Source organism: Staurois parvus, unplaced genomic scaffold, assembly GCF_062004578.1.
Source record: "Staurois parvus isolate SC_StPar_1 unplaced genomic scaffold, SC_StPar_1.0 ptg000068l, whole genome shotgun sequence".
Lineage (NCBI taxonomy): Eukaryota > Metazoa > Chordata > Amphibia > Anura > Ranidae > Staurois > Staurois parvus.
Genome location: NW_028317864.1, coordinates 9,048,858 through 9,067,820, shown reverse-complemented (window position 1 = coordinate 9,067,820; position 18,963 = coordinate 9,048,858). Strand labels below are relative to the sequence as shown.

At 42.3% G+C, this 18,963-nt stretch overlaps 1 long non-coding RNA gene across 1 annotated transcript; it reads left to right on the top strand.

Moving 5' to 3' along the window:
- The first annotated feature begins 441 nt into the window (after positions 1-441).
- On the top strand, positions 442-18,410 carry LOC149469539 (uncharacterized). Its single transcript, XR_016311570.1, has 2 exons — positions 442-575; positions 18,184-18,410. It is a non-coding gene; the product is annotated as an uncharacterized LOC149469539 (long non-coding RNA).
- Positions 18,411-18,963: the final 553 nt, after the last annotated feature.

The window sequence follows — 18,963 nt, the reverse complement described above, 5'->3', positions numbered from 1 at the left end:
AGTTCCTTACACATATTTATGATTACTGTACTCACTCAGTTTATTCAATCAATTTTTTTAAAATTGTGATCGACCTTCAGAGGGATGAGGGTCTTCATAGGGCATATGTATGCACTTATTTAGTTTAACTATTATAGAGTTTTATTTTCAATTTTTTATCGTTTTTCAGTGGTGTGAAGGTCTCAATAGTGCTCATAAAGTTTTAAGGGTTCACCTAGTGTAGTATCCATTCGAACCTGCCTGATTGTATACAGATTGTTTGGATAGTTTAGGTAGGTCCTCATATTACATATATTCAGTAACTCAAAAGTTGATTGGACAAAGATTATACGATCAGATTGCAACATGTATGGGGACCCTAAGGCTACATTCACACGGGCGATGGGGTGTGGATCAGTTGCTGTGATTAGAGGTGGCTAAACTCTGTGCTATTGCCACATACAAACCTGTGGTCAGTTTCTTTGCAGAGACGCCAGCCGTGGTTTCACACCGTCTGCATCCAGGGTCAGTCAGAAGATCTATTCACATGTAATCGCTCAGATGAGGAGGTGACACGTGAATAACACATGTGACATGTAAGTACACATCTGACAGCTACAATGTGTGCTTGCAGCATTTCGAACCGGCGGTGAGAACGTAGTGATCCTCGCTGGTGGCTGTATGTATGAAGCCTGATGACGTCACTTCCTATAAATACCATTAGAAGAAGGCTCTACTTATATCATCCACAGCTATAAATGACCTAGACAGGTGGTAAACCTATTTATGGATACTCTTTTGAAAAATGCAAGTTGCCTGGCTATCTTGCTTCAATAATATAAATCAATGACCCAGAACAAGTATGCAGGTATGGACTTTTCCCTGACTCTCGATCTCCACGCCTGCTCTGGGTCATTCATTCACAACCTATTGAACTCAGTGGTTTGGTATGACAGCCGGGCAACTAGCATTCTAAGCCCTCATGCACATGAGCAGGGGAGGACTGACAACTCATGGGGCCCCCGGGCAATAGGGGATCATGGGACCCCTGTGTCCTCGCCCACACTCAAACCACACCCAAAAAAGCCTATGAAAGGTACCAGGGGCATCTCATAGGGCCCTTTATTGATCCCCGGCCCTCTGGCACTGCCCGAGTTTCCGAATGGTCATTCCGCCCCTGCACATGAGACGTTTTGATAACGCTGGTAATGTTAGCTGTGTAAAGTCACATTAAAAACTTGAGTTTTTCAGCTTTTTTTTAGCTTTTTTGCATTAGCGTTTTTCCACGTTTTCCTGTGTTTACCTTTTTGTGTCCAAAAATGCCATGTTTTACTGTGTTTTGCCGCATTTTTCAGCATTAGAGCATTTTTACAGCTAAAAAACTCCTCTAGAAACCCACTAGTCCTGGGGTTTTTTTCCAGCCAAAAAACGTCCCTGCCAAAAAACATTGATTCCAGTCTATGTGTGCATGGACACATAGGATAACATGCTGGGGGTTTACTTGCTGTAGAAAAAAATGTCAAAAGCCAAAAACAGCCGCTGTAAAAACATCCAGTGTGCATGAGGACTAAAGGTTAATAATGGCAAACGCTGCAGAGAGGCCTCATCATAGGGCACTAGGAAAGGTATACCTTATGGCGCCGCTCCAAGCTGTGGATGGAAGGAAAAGGATCACCCCACCGGCAAGTGAGAAGAGGGGAGCATGAGTCCGAGCGATTCCAGTGTCAGCCAATACAAGTGGAGGGCTGGACGCTGCTCAACCGACCCCAGGAGTAAAATATTGAGGATTGGCCTCAGCCGTCATTCTGGCCATGCTCTCTGACATTTCGCCCCGGGTGGGGCAAAACACCTCATAAGGTGTGGCCAGAATGGCGGCTGAAGCCATTCCTCAACATTTTACTCCTGGGGTCGGTTGAGCAGCGTCCAGCCCTTCACTTGTATAGGGCACTAGGACGCTCAGTTACGACTCTCATCAAACATCTATTGGGTATGTGTTACATAGTTACATAGTTAGTCTGGCTGAAAGTAGACAAAAGTCCATCCAGTTCAACCATTAAAAAAAAAAAAAGTTATAATCCTATACCCACAGTTGATCCAGGAAGGCAAAAAAAAAACTCAGCAAAGCATGATCAAATTTGCTCCTGCAGGGAAAAAAATACCTTCTTGATCCCCGGCGAGGCAATTGGATATTCCCTGGATCAACTTTACCTATAAATCCAGTTATATTCTGTGTATCGAAGAAAGAATCCAGGACTTTTTTTAAAGCAATCCGTTGAGCTGGCCAGAACCAACTCTTGAGGGAGTCTATTCCACATTTTCACAGCTCTCACTGTGAAGAAACCTTTCCATGTTTGAAGATTAAATCTCATCCTCCAGACGTAAAGAGTGCCCCCTTGTCCTCTGTGATGACCTCAGGATGAATAACTACACCGAGTTCACTATATGAACCACTGATGTATTTATACATGTTGATCATATCCCCCCTTCATCTCCTCTTTCAGCAATAATAATTCCTGCATTAGTACCTTTTAAAAAGATGACCCCCCCTCTGCTGCCCAAGCAGCCTGGAACTTGCACTTTCCCAAGATGGTCTTACCTTTGCAATTTTGTTCCTGACTCAGAGCTTTGTATAGACTTCATTCCAGAGATGTAAAAAATGAAAATACACAAATACCCAAAAAATAAGTGCATTGTCAATATTTCCATCCATATTCATGTTTGTCAGGTATATTGAAAGGTAAAACAAATAAACAGCCCAAACAGACTCCGTCAGATCCATATGTACTTCCTACGTTTAGCTGTGTCTAACACTGTAGCTATTGGTATCTATCACAGAAATGTTGCACTTTAAAGGCTTATATAACCTCCTTCCAGAAACTGAAAGTGAAGGTCTGCAGGGCTGGAAAACACCTCTTGGGAATTACCCACTGTTCATTGTGTTAGTCATGTTGAAAAAAATCACAACTCCATCTAGTTCATCCAATCAGCTGATCTAGAAGAATGCAAAAACCACTATATGGTCCAATTTGTTCCAGCGAGGGAAAACAATATTCCTTCCTGATCCCCCAGAAGGCAATCGGATTATACTGGTGGTGTCATTGATTTAATAAAGGCAAGTAGGCTGTTCATTTTTCAAGGGAAATTTCTCTTAGCCTAGTGAATATGGTGAAGATTCGCTTTGCAAAGGATACCCAATCATGTGCAAGGAAAACCCCAAAAAAAATATTTTTGCTTCCACATAGATTGGATGATGGAAGTCAGCGGAGCTTGACTTCATTGACTAAGGTGTCCGTTTATGACACAGAGAATAGCTGCGATTCAAGGGATCTCAACTATTCTCTGGTCATTCACAGTTTATGACACTCAGGAGATCATGTCAGCCCTTCGCTGGAGATTTGTGTTCTCCCTCCAGATTCTCCAGCCCAGAGCTGGAGAATCAGAGGGACCGCAAACTAAGCAGAGATAATTTACCTCTGCTTAGTAAACTGATCTTTTACTGTAATCTCACGAGATTATAGTAAAATCAGCCGTTTTCCAGAGTTTGTAGACCGTTCTCCAGCGTTTGGAGACCGTTCTCCCTTCGTTCGGAGAACTGCTTCATAAACTGCATTCTGAGGAGAACTGTGTTCTCCGAGAATGCCGGAGAACTGAGCAGCGATCTATTACTGCTGGTTCACAAACGGACACCTATGCTAGATGAAAGTTCCCTTGCAAAGTGAATAGTCTACTTGCCTTTAATAAATAAACCTGTATTTTTATGTTTTAGTTTTTTTGCTTTTTTTTTTTCATTTGTATTATTCTTAAATTACTTTAAATGTATTATTTTTTTAAATGTAATTATTCATTAACATTGTGTTTATTTTTCAAATAAGGATCATGTAAATGTAAATTTATACTCTGAGACAATAAGTCCTCTTGCACACGGGACATTTTGATAACACTGGTTACGTTAGCTGTGTAAAGTTAAAAACGTGAATTTTTCCGTGTTTTTGCATTAGCGTTCAGCGGTGTTTTGCCGTTTTTAGCGGAGTTTTCCCGCATTTGCGTTTTTCAGCGTTTGTTTTTACACAAAAATGCTGGTTTGCGGCGTTTTACCGCATTTTTCAGAGTTAGAGCGTTTTTACAGCTCCTCTAGAAGCCCACTAGTCCTGTTTTTTTTTTCCAGCCAAAAAACGTCCCTGCCAAAAAACATTGATTCCAGTCTATGTGTGCATGGACACATAGGATAACATGCTAGGGGGTTTACTAGCTGTAGAAAAAAACCTCAAAAGCCAAAAACAGCAGCTGTAAAAACATCCAGTGTGCATGAGGACTTACACTGAAAAACGCAGCAAAACTTGGCGTTTTTGGGCATTTTTTTAGCAAAAAAAAAACCCACTAAAAAATGCAAATGCAGAAAAACACGGTTAAAGGCAGCTAAATACTAGTGTAAAAACTTCACACAGCTAACTCTACCAGCATTATTAAAATGCCCAGCGTGCACGGAGCCTAAAAATGCTAATTTTTAACTAATGTTTTCTTACCATTCGTATACTGTAAGTTTTATGTTTTTACCTAGTACTGTTCTCTACTGATTTTCAAAAAAAAAACACTGACTTTAAGCTGTTTTGGGGACAACAAAAATCCTCCTATGCAGTGTGGCTGCCCCTGCACTGCAAAGGTTAAAGAAAAATTATGGGCTAGTGGCTTTGTGAATGGACTGTACATGACGTCATCAAGCCCACAGACCAGTTCTGGACACGAGAACTGCAGGAATAGTCCACTGCTGTAATTTTTCCGGAGGATCAGGTAAGTATAGCCTTTCGATGCACCCTTAGAGCAGTTAACATATGCAGCCCCACTGCATGGGAAAAAAAATTCATGGAGTTCTGCTTTAAATACCTGTTAAAATCTAGGAAACTGGAAAAAGCACTTTTAAAATTCCCTTTTAATCTTCTGCTTCCTCTGCACTACTAGTCCACTCCATGCGCCCTTTTCCTCCCACACTGCTGTAGTTACACGTCCTCTGACATCATCAAGTACCATTAGAGGTGAGGACACCGAAGGAACAGCCCATTGCCAGAAAATGGGGGAGACGAGGAAAGTGCTGACTGCTAGGGGAGGATTGGGCAATTAAAAGTGCTTTCTCTGGTAGCCTAGACCTACTCAAGCATCTAACTCTCAGGGTCGGCTCACACTATGGAAACGCAGTCCAGATGCATTCTTGATGCGTTTTCACATGCACGTTTTTTATGTGTTCCGGTGCGTTTTTGATGCATTTTTGACGTATTCCAGTGCATTTTTTATGCATTCCAGTTAATTTTTCCCCTCTTTTTTTCAATTTAAATAGGCATTTTTGATGTGTTTTACCGTGTTCCAGTGCAGTTCTGTGCAGAAAAAATGCACCATGTTCTACTTTTTTTCTGCAACCGGAACACACTGGAACGGCAAGCACTGATGTGAACTATGACATTGACAACCATATAACCTACTTTCTGTGCCTTTTGAATGCAGGAAAAAAGCAACTGAAACGCATGGAGTGTGAACTGGACCTTACAGTGGGTAGGCTTGAAAATATTAGAGAAATCATTATCATGTTCTCATGTATATTAAAAAAATATTTGGGAAAGCATATGTGGTGCCTACCCAACTTCAAACTACTGGCAAGGACTGCAGCAAGGCCCACTCAGTCAGGCACCATCTAGCCCAGCAATGGGCAAACTACGGCCCGCGGGCCGTATACGGCCCGGCGGACCTTTTAATCCGGCCCGCGGAGCTAGGCTCCCGCAAGGCCAGTGGTCGGCAAGCCGCGGCTCTTTACAAATTTAGATGCGGCTCTCCTGTGTGCCGGGCGCCCGCTCCCCTCCCTCCTCTCCCCTCCTCTCCTCTCGGATGGCCGCCCCCCCTCTCGGATGGCCGCCCCCCTCCCTCCTCTCGGACGTCAGGACTCTGCAGCTGTCAGGATGTAGGCGGGGCAGCCAGGATGTAGGCGGGGCAGCGTGACGAACTCCTCTCACAGTCCTCCCTGAAGACCAGAACGGCGCGGGAATACGAGAGGAACGCGCGGACCAAAGGTAAGTGAATTGACACAGGGGGGGGACTTACTATATGGGGGACTTACTATATGGGGGATGAATTACTATAGGGGGGACTTACTATATGGGGAATTAATTACTATATGGGGGACTTACTATATGGGGAATTAATTACTATATGGAGGACTTACTATATGGGGAATGAATTACTATATGGAGGACTTACTATATGGGGGATGAATTACTATATGGGGGACTTACTATATGGGGAATTAATTACTATATGGAGGACTTACTATATGGGGAATGAATTACTATATGGGGGACTTACTATATGGGGAATGAATTACTATATGGAGGACTTACTATATGGGGAATGAATTACTATATGGAGGACTTACTATATGGGGGATGAATTACTATATGGGGGATGAATTAATATGGGGGATGAATTAATATGGGGGATGAATTACTATGTGGGGGATGAATTACTATGTGGGGGATGAATTACTATGGGGGATGAATTACTATATGGGGGATGAATTACTATGGGGGATGAATTACTATAGGGGGGATGAATTACTATGGGGGACGAATTACTATATGGGGGACGAATTACTATATGGGGGACGAATTACTATATGGGGGATGAATTACTATGGGGGATGAATTACTATATGGGGGATGAATTACTATATGGGGGATTAATTACTATGGGGGATTAATTACTATGCTTACTATGGGGGAATATTACTATACTTACTATGGATGACACATACACATCATTCATCTACTCTTGGTCCGGCCCCCGGGTCCAATATATGAACCCATTGCGGCCCTCAAGTCAAAAAGTTTGCCCACCCCTGATCTAGCCCATAGGGTTCTCCCTTATATCAGAGTCTACAGAGTTCTCCTTTACATCAGGGTCTGCAAAGTTCCCCCATGCACTAAAGGGAAATCCTGCAGACTCTGATGTACGGGGGAATGCCAGGAACAGATCACCTTCTGCAGAGTGAATACACTACAGTAAGGGAGAGTTACTGATCTAAGGGGGAACTTATATCAGTGTTCTCAGGGGCAGACTGACAACTCATGGGGCCCCCGGGCAATAGGGGATCATGGGGCCCCTGTGTCCTTGCCCAAACTCAAAAAAGCCTATGAAAAAGGTACCAGGGGCATCTCATGGGGCCCCCTACTGACCCCGGGCCCTCGGGCAGTGCCTGAGTTTCCAAATGGTCAGTCCACCCCTGCGTGTCCTCCTTTACCTTAGTGCATTCATTCCCCCTTACATCAGTGACCCCTCACCCCCCACAGACTTTGTGTGGCCTCTGGAGGCTGGAGATGCCCGACACTGACCTCCTCCATTGCTGGCTCACATGTAGGGCAGTCAGGCATGGTCCTCTGGGCCGCTCTTCTCATCACCACCTCAGTTCTCTTCTCCAAGTGCCCCCCCCATTCGATCACCCACCTCTGTCCTATCAAATCTGCCACTCACTTCTACCCACCCTCCCATTCCACCACTCACCTCTGTACTTACCCCTCCCCTATTCCAACACTCCCCAGTCTGGAGGCATCTTCCCATCGAGGGGGGTATCTCTCACTTTCCCCCTCCATGGACTTTCACTGACTTTTCTTCTGTTTGTCTGCCCCCCCCCCCCCAACAAAGAGTACAGAAGGAGACAAAATTTATTAAAATATCCCAAAATACCTCCCAACACCCAACCTGTCCTCATACGGTACAGCTGATATATATAATCATCTCCACCCTGTGTATTCTACTGTCATCTCCATCCTCTGTATTTTACCATCATCTCTAGTATCTGTATTTTACCATCATCTCCATTCTCTGTGTTCAACCATCAACTCCATTTTCTTTATTTTACAGTCATCTCCATCCTCGGTATTCTACTATCATCTCCATCATCTTCACCCTCTGTACTCTACCATCATCTCCATCCTCTGTATTCTACCGCCATCTGCATCATCTTCATGCTCTGTACTTTACCCTCATCTCCACCCTCTGTATTTTACCATTATCTCCATTCTCTGTATTCTACCGTCATCTCCATCCTCTGTATTTTACCGTCATCTCCATTCTCTGTATTTTACTGTCATCTCCATCATCTCTACCCTCTGTATTCTACTGTCATCTCCAGCCTCTGTATTCTACTGTCATTTCCATCCTCTGTATTCTACCGGCATCTCCATCCTCTGTATTCTACTATCATCTCTATCATCCCTATCCTCTGTATTCTACCGTCATCTCAATCCTCCATATTCTACTATCATTTCTATCCTCTGTATTCTACCATCATCTCTAGTCTCTGTATTTTACCATCATCTCCATCCTCTGTATTATATTGTCATCTCCATCATCTTCATCCTCTGTACTCTACACTCATCTCCATCCTCTGTATTTTTACCATCATCCCCATTCTCTGTATTTTACCATCATCTCCATCCTCTGTATTTTACCATCATCTTCATCCTCTGTATTTTGCCATCATCTCCATGCACTGTATTTTACCATCATCTCCATCCTACGTATTCTACCATCTTCTCCATTCTCTGTATTTTACCTTCATCTCCATCTTCTGTATTCTACTATCATCTCCAACATCTGTATTCAATCGTCATCTTGATCCTCTGTATTCTACCATCATCTCCATTCACCGTTTTTCATTGTCATCTCCATCCTCTGTATTCTACCATCATCTCCATCCTCTGTATTCTACTGCCATCTCTATCATCCCTATCCTCTGTATTCCACCGTCATCTCAATCCTCCATATTATACCGTCATTTACATCCTCTGTATTCTACCATCATCTCAATCCTCTGTTTTCTACTGTCATCTCCATCATCTTCATCCGCTGTATTCTACTCTCATCTTTATCATGGGGAGGGGGGGAATGCAGCATGCTAATTTGGCATGGGAGTCGCATGGGCCCCCTGGAGCTCGGGGCGGGGTCGCAATTGCAACCCTGATGCTACGCCTATGTAGCTAAACTAGAGGGCGCTGTACAGCACTAGGGTCCCAAGTTCAGATTCTGCTCAGGACTGTGGTCAGGAGTTTGCATGTTCTCCTGGTATTCACGTGTTTTTTTTCCCCACACTCCAAAGACATGCTGATAGATGAATTGGCTCCTCTAAATGAACCCTAGTAGGTATATGAATGTGAGCTAGGGATATTAGATTGTAAGCTCTTGGGGGGCAGGGACTGATGACAATATGTAAAGCTCCATGTAATTGTCTGTGCTGTGTAATCATCTAAAATCAAAAAAGACTGTGCCAGGCCCATGCTTTCTGCTCACACTGACTGCTGTCTGCTGAGCAGGCTGATCCACTGACCTGGAAGGACAAGTGACCTTTCTCCTTCACATAGAGGACATGTTTATGGTGACACACTTTAGATGTGTATTGCGATGTGTTGCCGTGTTAAAAAAAAATGGCAAGACCTATTTCCTCATTGAGTTACATTGTGTTGACAGCATAGTCATTTGGAATGGGCTGCAACCACAATACGCCTGAACCTATAAAAATACATTCATTGCAGCACATTGTGTTCCACCATGAAAGACTCCGTGTCTGACCTTTATATTTCATCCAGGTCGGTGAATCAAAATATTCAAACTTACATTTATTTATTTTTTAATAATAATCAGCGCCATGGACCAGGGGCATACTTAAAGGGGTTGCAATTTTGACCCGGCCCTATGCTCCAGGGGGCCTTTGCGGCCCCTCTGTGCACCTGGATAGGAGGAGCGGCAGGGGCGGCTGCATATGGAGGAACCATCCTCTCCATTTTCCTCCTACATCCACTGAATGCCCACTTCTCTTCCTCTCCCTCTCGCAGGCATTCAGCAGCTGCAGGAGGAAAATGGAGAAAACGGTTCCTCTGTATGCAGCCGCCCCGCTGCTCCCTCTATCCAGCTTCTTTCTGCTGCTCACCCGTGTGCTCTCCTTTCCCCTTTGCTCTTTCTTCCCACATGGAAGAAAAATATATTTAAAGTATAGTTTAAAAATATTCTTCCCAAATATATTGCCATATATTTGAAATGCTACAATTTTGGCCATATTCAATATATTTCAAAATATATATCAATAAATAAATAAATAAATAAATATATATACAGGGGCGTATTTGACGCGAGGCAAACAAGGCGTTTGCCTAGGGCGGCACTTTTTAGGGGGGTGGCACGGTGCTGCCACCGAGGGCCCGGGGTCAGTAGAGGGCCCCATGAGAGGTTCAGTCCATGCCCTAGATGTGCCCAAAATGCTGCCAAAAGAAGGATATACTGGCCGGCCAGGTTTAGAGAGCGATGCTGGATGGGGCAGCACCGCAGCAGGCGCTTCAGCCACCTCTCCTCCTCGGGGATTCAGCAGAGGGCCTGGCAGGTCTACATCCCTGCCGCGGGTCCTGAACTCGGAGAGCTGGAGGGGACAGGCAGATAGTCACTGGAGAGTGGACTCATCGCTGAGCTGGCCTGTCTTCCTGCAGCAGATCAGTGTGCTGGACTAGCACACAGTATACAGCCATCAGTGTTATATATAAGGAATAGCAGAGTCAGTGTACAGATATCAGTGTTATATATAGGGAATAGTCAGTGTACAAATATCAGTGTTATATAGGGAATAGTCAGTGTACAAATATCAGTGTTATATATAAGGAATAGTAGAGCCAATGTACAGATATCAGTGTTCTATATAGGGAATAGTCAGAGTACAGATATCAATGTTCTATATAGGGAATAGTCAGTGTACAAATATCAGTATTATATATAAGGAATAGTAGAGTCGGTGTACAGATATCAGTGTTCTATAAAGGGAATAGTCAGTGTACAGATATCAGTGTTATATAAAGGGAATAGTCAATGTACAGATATCAGTGTTATATAAAGGGAATAGTCAATGTACAGATATCAGTGTTATATATAGGGAATAGTCAGTGTACAGATATCAGTGTTATATAAAGGGAATAGTCAATGTACAGATATCAGTGTTATATAAAGGGAATAGTCAATGTACAGATATCAGTGTTCTATAAAGGGAATAGTCAGTGTACAGATATCAGTGTTATATAAAGGGAATAGTCAATGTACAGATATCAGTGTTATATAAAGGGAATAGTCAATGTACAGATATCAGTGTTATATAAAGGGAATAGTCAGTGTACAGATATCAGTGTTATATATAGGGAATAGTCAGTGTACAGATATCAGTGTTATATAAAGGGAATAGTCAGTGTACAGATATCAGTGTTATATAAAGGGAATAGTCAGTGTACAGATATCAGTGTTATATAAAGGGAATAGTCAGTGTACAGATATCAGTGTTATATAAAGGGAATAGTCAGTGTACAGATATCAGTGTTATATAAAGGGAATAGTCAGTGTACAGATATCAGTGTTATATAAAGGGAATAGTCAGTGTACAGATATCAGTGTTATATAAAGGGAATAGTCAGTGTACAGATATCAGTGTTATATAAAGGGAATAGTCAATGTACAGATATCGGTGTGTTATAAAGGGAATAGTCAGTGTACAGATATCAGTGTTATATATAAGGAATAGCAGAGTCGGAGTACAGATATCAGTGTTCTATAAAGGGAATAGTCAGTGTACAGATATCAGTGATATATAATGGGGCAGCACAGTGGCTAAATGGTTAGCACCTCCGCCTGGCAGTACTAGGGTCGCTGGTTCGAATCCCAATCCTGGCACCACCTGCCTGGAGTTTGCATGTTCTCCCTGTGACTGCGTGGGCTTCCTCCGAGTACTCCAGTTTCCTCCACACTCCAAAGACATGCTGGTAGGTTAATTGGCTCCTGTCTAAATTGCCCCTAGTATGTGTATGTATGAATGTGAGTTAGGGACCTTAGATTGTACGCTCCTTGAAGGTTAGGGACGGATGTGAATGTAAATATATGTATGTAAAGTGCTGCGTAAATTGACGGCGCTATATAAGTATCTGAAATAAATAAATATATAAGGAATAGCAGAGTCGGAGTATAGATATCAGTGTTCTATAAAGGGATTAGTCAGTGTACAGGTATCAGTGTTATATAACACTGATATCTGTACACCGACTGCTATTCACCATATAGAACACAGATGTCTGTACACTGAGTGCCATTCCCTATCCTGACTCTATATCCAATAGCCCTGATTTCTATATGCACTGAGTGCACACTGATATCTGTACACCGAGTGGCACTCAATGTACAGATGTCAGTGTTATATGTAGGAAATAACACTAAGCGTAAAGATATCAGTGTTATATAGCCCAGATATCTGTACACTTGGTGTTATTTCCCATATATACAGTAACACTAATATCTGTACCCTTATATGCCTTTCCTTATATATATATATATCACTGACATCTGTGCACTGAGTACAACTCAGTGTTTAGATATCTGTGTTTATATAGGAAACAATATGCAGTGTACAGGCATCAGTGTTATATATAGGGAATAGCAGTCAGTGTACAGATATCAGTGTTATATACAGTGCCTTGAAAAAGTATTCATACCCCTTGAAATGTTACAACTAAAAACGTAAATTTATTTTATTGGGATTTTATGTGATAGACCAACACAAAGTGGCACATAATTGTGAAGTGGAAGGAAAATGATAAATGGTTTCCAAATTTTTTTACAAATATGTGAAGAGTGTGGTGTGCATTTGTATTCAGTCACCCTGAGTCAATATTTTGTAGAATCACCTTTCGCTACAATTACAGCTGCAAGTCTTTTTGGGGATGTCTCTACCAGTTTTGTATATCTAGAGAGTGACATTTCTACCCATTCTTTGCAAAATAACTCAAGCTCTGTCAGATTGGACAGAGAGGGGTTTATTTACTAAAGCTGGAGAGTCCAAAATCAGACTCCCTTCTGCATAGAAACCAATCAGCTTCTAACCTCAGCTTGTTCAATGAAGCTTTGGCAATGAAACCTGGAAGCTGATTGGTTTCTATGCAGAAGTGAGTCTGATTTTGGACTCTCCAGCCTTAGTAAATAAACCCCAGAGCGTCTGTGAACAGCAATTTTCAAGTCTTGCCACAGATTCTCAATTGGATTTAGGTCTGGACTCTGACTGGGCCATTGCAACACATGAATATGCTTTGATCTAAACCATTCCATTGTAGCTCTGGCTGGATGTTTACGGTCGTTGTCCTGCTGGAAGGTGATCCTCCTCCCCAGTCTCAAGTCTTTTGCAGACTCTAACAGGTTTTCTTTTAAGATTGCCCTGTATTTGGCTCCATCCATCTTCTCATCAAACTCTGACCAGCCTCCCTGTCACTGCTGAAGAAAAGCAGCCCCACAACATGATGCTGCCACCACCATGTTTCACAGTGGGGATGGTGTGTTCAGGGTGATGTGCAGTTTTCCACCCCACATAGCGTTTTGCTTTTAGGCCAAAAAGTAAAATGTTGGTCTCATCTAACCAGAGCACCTTCTTCCACGTTTGCTGTGTGCTCCACATGGCTGCTTGCAAATTTCCTATGGCTTTCTTCCAACAATGGCTTTCTCCTTGCCACTCTTCCATAAAGGCCAGATTTGTGGAGTGCATGACTAATAGTTGTCCTGTGGACAGATTCTCCCACCTGAGCTGTGGATCTCTGCAGCTCCTCCAGAGTTACCATGAGCCTCTTGGCTGCTTCTCTGATTAATGCTCTCCTTACCCAGCCTATCAGTTTAGGTGGATGGCCATGTCTTGGTAGGTTTGTGGTTGTGCCATACACTTTTCATGTTCGGATGATGGATTGAACAGTGCTCCGTGAGATGTTTAAAGCTTGGGATATTTTTTTTATTACCTAACCCTGCTTTAAACTTATCCACAACTTTATCCCTGACCTGTCTGGTGTGTTCTTTGGCCTTCATGATGCTGTTTGTTCACTAATGTTCTCTAAAAAACCTCTGAGGGCTTCACATAACAGCTGTATGTATACTGAGATTAAATTACACACAGGTGGACTCTATTTACTGAAAATTAAAGACAAAAACTATATTTTCTACTTTTTGCTATAAAACATCCAATAAAAAAAATTAAAAATAAGATTTCTTCATACATTTTGGCTAAAATGTATTCTGCTACATGTCTTTGATAAAAAAAAAAATATCCCAATAAGTGTATACCTCTGGATCAACTGTGGGTATAGGATTATAATTTTTTTTTTTTAATGGTTTAACTGGATGGACTTTTGTCTTTTTTCAGCCAGACTAACTATGTAACTATATTGATTGGTTTATGTGAAAGTTATAGCGTCTAAAAACTGAGATACTGTATATACCGTAGACGAGCTTTATGGGGATGCTGACTTCATTTTCCAGCAGGACTTGGCACCTGCCCACACTGCCAAAAGCACCAAAACCTGGTTCAATGACCGTGGGATTACTGTGCTTGATTGGCCAGCAAACTCCCCTGACCTGAACCCCATAGAGAATCTATGGGGCATTGCCAAGAGAAAGATGAGAGACATGAGACCGAACAATGCAGAAGAGCTGAAGGCCGCTATTGAAGCATCCTGGTCTTCCATAACACCTCAGTAGTGCCACAGGCTGATAGCTTCCATGCCACGCCGCATTCAGGCAGTAATTGCTGCAAAAGGGGCCCAAACCAAGTACTGAGTACATATGCATGCTTATACTTTTCAGAGGTGCGATATTGTTCTGTGTACAATCCTTGTTTTATTGAGTGCATGTAATATTCTCATTTTCTGAGATTGTGGATTTGGGGTTTTCATGAGCTGTAAGCCATAATCATCACAATTATGACAAATCACGGCTTGAACTATCTTGCTTTGCATGTAATGAGTCTATCTCATATATTAGTTTCACCTTTTAAGTTGCTGCACTGAAATAAATGAACTTTTGCACGATATTCTAATTTTTCGAGTTTCACCTGTATAGTGGGACATGTGACAGATTTGCCAAGACGTCACCTGAACTTAGCTCTTTAATGCTTTTGTAACTTGCTGGTCAGAGCTTTTTATTTTGTTTAATTTTTTTGTTTATTTTGTATTAAAATCTTCAGCTAAAATGACATTTGTTGCACCTGTTTATATTGTGTTCATTCATTAAAACCTTCATTGTTGCACTTTAATGTAATTTTTTTTCTCTTTATTTTCTATAATAAACATTTATTTTGAACATAGTGTAGAGAAATTCTGTGACAAACGCATGTAATGCGGGCAGTGCAAGATATAGTTGGGGCTTTGTGTGGGTGTGGCTTGAGTGTGGGCAGAGACACAGGGGGCCCCATGATCTCCTATTGCCCGGGGACCCTATGAGTTGTCAGTCCACCCCTGGAGTGAGGTAGTGAGTTCACCTCAGTACAGGCTTGGAGGCTCTACAGGCCAGGGCTTCTGGAAACTACTGAAACTTTCTGAAAGAGGGGTGGAGGAGGGGAGAAGACCCAGATATGCATGTTTAAGGGAACTTGGCCAATCTCCCAGCAGGAGACTGGGTAACTCTTAAATGTGAGAGAGCCTGTGCAGCAGGTGTAGAGTGTGAGAGTTGGGTGGAAAATGGACTAAGACAAGGTGCTGGAGTGTAGAGCCTGGGAGGGGGCCCAGGGAGGGGGGCTTGCCTACAGGCTAGTGCTATATGCCACAAGTCTCCTAGGGAGGACATCCTGTCAGCAGGGAAGGAGCCAGCCCAGTGTATGGTCATCAAGCTACAGGACATTGTGAGTAGTTCTACACCCCCTGGGCCAGAGACGGAAGAGGGCAGTCCGGTGCAATACCCAACTAGGTCTCATCCAGGGCCACATAATTGCAGATCCTGGAATCCCTTGCCCAGGGATACCCTCAATACAGCTGGGTAAAAGAGGAAAGATTCATTTGGGGTCTGAGGAGGTACCTCAAGAGGACATCAGTGCTTGCTAAAGAGACAGTGACTACCTTTTTAGTCCACATTTTTGTACAGTTTGCTGAGAAGTTTGTCTTCAGGTTTGCAGTTCCTTGGGCATCCCGTATACCCCTAGTCCCCATCCAAGTTGTTAACCCCATAATGAAAAACAACAAAACCAAGCTCAAGGACTGTTTTACTGACTGTGGAGATGTGGAAAATGCGTGTTGCAGAGCTGTGCTGAACTTAAGGGGACCCATCAAAATTCAAACCTTAAGGGGGTGAGCACTACAGCTGTAAAGTAGAAGTGCTAAGCACTAAGGCACCTTGCACATGGCCGTTTAGAGCAGGCTTACTCAACCTTACTGAGACTGGGGCCTAGGACATCTTTCCAAAACCTTCCATGCCCCAACATTGGGGGGGGAAAAAAAAGTTTACTTGCACAAGTAAAGTATGTGGATACAAATGAGGTATTATGGGCTAGTTCACACATTCTGGATGAGTTTCTGCACGTATGTTTTTGATGCATTTCAATGCATTTTTGATGTATTTCAGATACTTTTTTTTCGCTCTTGTTCTTTTTTTGTTACTTTTTTTTCCATTTTCATCATTTTCCTTTTTTTGTGTAATGCATTATTGTTGCATTCTGGTGCATTTTGCTGCTGTCCAGTACAGTTCCATGCAGAAAAAATGTAGCGTGTTCAACTTTTGTTGACTCTGTCTTGGAATGCACTGCAGTGGTGTGAACCTTACCATGAATCCATGTATTCTACTGTCCATGCGTTTTTGATGCAGAAAATAAAAACGCACTGGACTGCATGTGGTGTGAACTGGCCTTAAAATTCTGGAAGGCTCTGGATTTGGCTGGATGTGAGTAGGGGTATGGGAGTTCTGGAGGGGGTTAGGGGACTCTGCAACAGACTTGGCTGACTTGTAGGGGATGAGGTTTCTGGAGAGGGCTTGGGTCTTCAGAGGGGGTATGGGGATTTAGACAATTGGAGAGGGTTAGGGGTCTCTATAGGAGGTTGGGAGCTTTGTAGGGGCACTGTGGGAGACTGAAGGGACTGTGGGGGGCAGGGGTGCACCATAGGAAGTTGTAGGGCAGCTTAGGGGGCTGGAGGGCTCTCCAGAGGCCTGGGGGTATTGTGGGATATGGAGGGCCACTGCTGGCCAATACAGGAGGTTTATAAACAAAACATTAACTGCTCTTTTGTAGAAATATGACCTACTGCCACCTGAACTATGTATCAAATTATATAAAACAATCCCCAGATTTTATAAATAAATGTGCATTATAAAAGTGCCTAATTCCAACAAAAACAAAGTGCAAAGTATGCAAATTGTACAAAAATATATAGGATCCCTGATGATGTCAGACGTTGCTGACGAAACGCATTGGCCAGGACTACCTTGATACGTCACTTCTGGGCAGTGGAATGCAAACCGGTGCTCCATAGGTTTTTATACAGATTTGTATTTGCTGAAAAAGTTTTTACACGTGTAAGTGTAATTTTAAAGTATTTTTCTTAATAAATGAGAATTACTACATGAGAGGTTCCTTTTTCCCTCTATAAGGGGATTTTTATACAGAGTCTCTATAAAGAAGGGATTATCGATGAGGTTATGAAGTCATCCCTTACTAACTGTTTGATGTATCAGCTGAAGCATTTATCCAATTGGAATACCTTATGTGCATTTGACCTTCTTTTAGAAAAGAGGTCAATTTGGTTTGGTGAGTGCGGTGTGATTTCGCTGGGAATAAGGAAGAACACTTATTCTCTGGGTGTTGTCACTTTATACGGCATGGCTACAGATCACGAGCACAAAGCACTTTTTATGGACATTTGTTATTTATTAAGTTATGTCTACTTAAATATTTTGCATGATATCCTGTATATTGTTTTTTGCACTTGTTTTGTTGAAGTTAGGCACTTTACGATTATGTAATGTTTATTTAATATAGTTTACTGGATTGTTACATTTTGGCACATAGTTTATGGGGGTAGAGGTTATATATAATGTATTTTTTATATACATATTTTTGCACAATGTGCACACTATTGCATAATTTTGCGGATTGTTATATAATATATATATATTATATATTGTTTGACGCATAGTTTATGTGGGTGTAGGTCATTTATATATACATCATTTTGCACAATCTATATATTTTTCTGCAACTGGAACACAATGGAACTGCAAGCACTGATGTGAACTATGACATTGACAACCATATAACCTACTTTCTGTGCGTTTTGGATGCAGAGAAAAATCAACTGAAACGCATGTAGTGTGAACTGGCCCTTAAACTTTTCTTTTTTTAAATTTCTTCAGTTACTTCCCGGTTTCCAGGCCTAGGCAAATGAAGTCATACATCCCAGGAGTCTTCAGGAGCGGAAGGAGGGTTCTCAGCTCAGCCAATGCCTGAGCTAAAGGCAGATGGATTCCAAGAAGTAAAGGCAACATGAATCATCTGCCCTTATTCAAGATGGCCACTGCCAAAAATACCAGGGGTGTTTTTCAAAATGAATTCTCAGTAAAATAAAGCATGGACACATGAATGGATGGGGGAGTTTGCTTTGAATATTAACAATGAATGAAATAGAATTCTTGGTTTGTGTTGCACAGATGCAGTGCAGTTCCACAGCCTTTCCCTTGTAATGGTGGCTGTAGATCACTCCGGCAGATCCCTGGGAGCGGCAAAGTCTGGGGAGCTGTAGGTGCCCAATTCGAAGGGACAGTTCCTCTTTTGCAACCATATCCTTCCGTCCCCCTTTACTAGACCTTTGCAAAATAAATAAAAAATTAAAGTGTCACTCCAGCCAACACCATTGTTTTAGATGTGAACAATACTAGAAGGGTTTGAACCTCTGTCAGCTACTGTCTTTAGCCCTATTGGGAAGATCTTCACCATATTTCTCCACCAAATGGCAATGTTGTCACCAAGACAGGGACAAGGGGAATTCTGCAATGTGGGTAAATATAGCAGTAAAAAAAACATTTTTAGCCAAGTGAGGGAAGGGCTGGAACCTCTACATTTTTAAATGATTATTCTCTGTGCCTTCTGGTCTCGGTGACACCCAGTTCCCCCATTTTTTATCCTAGGTGTCACTG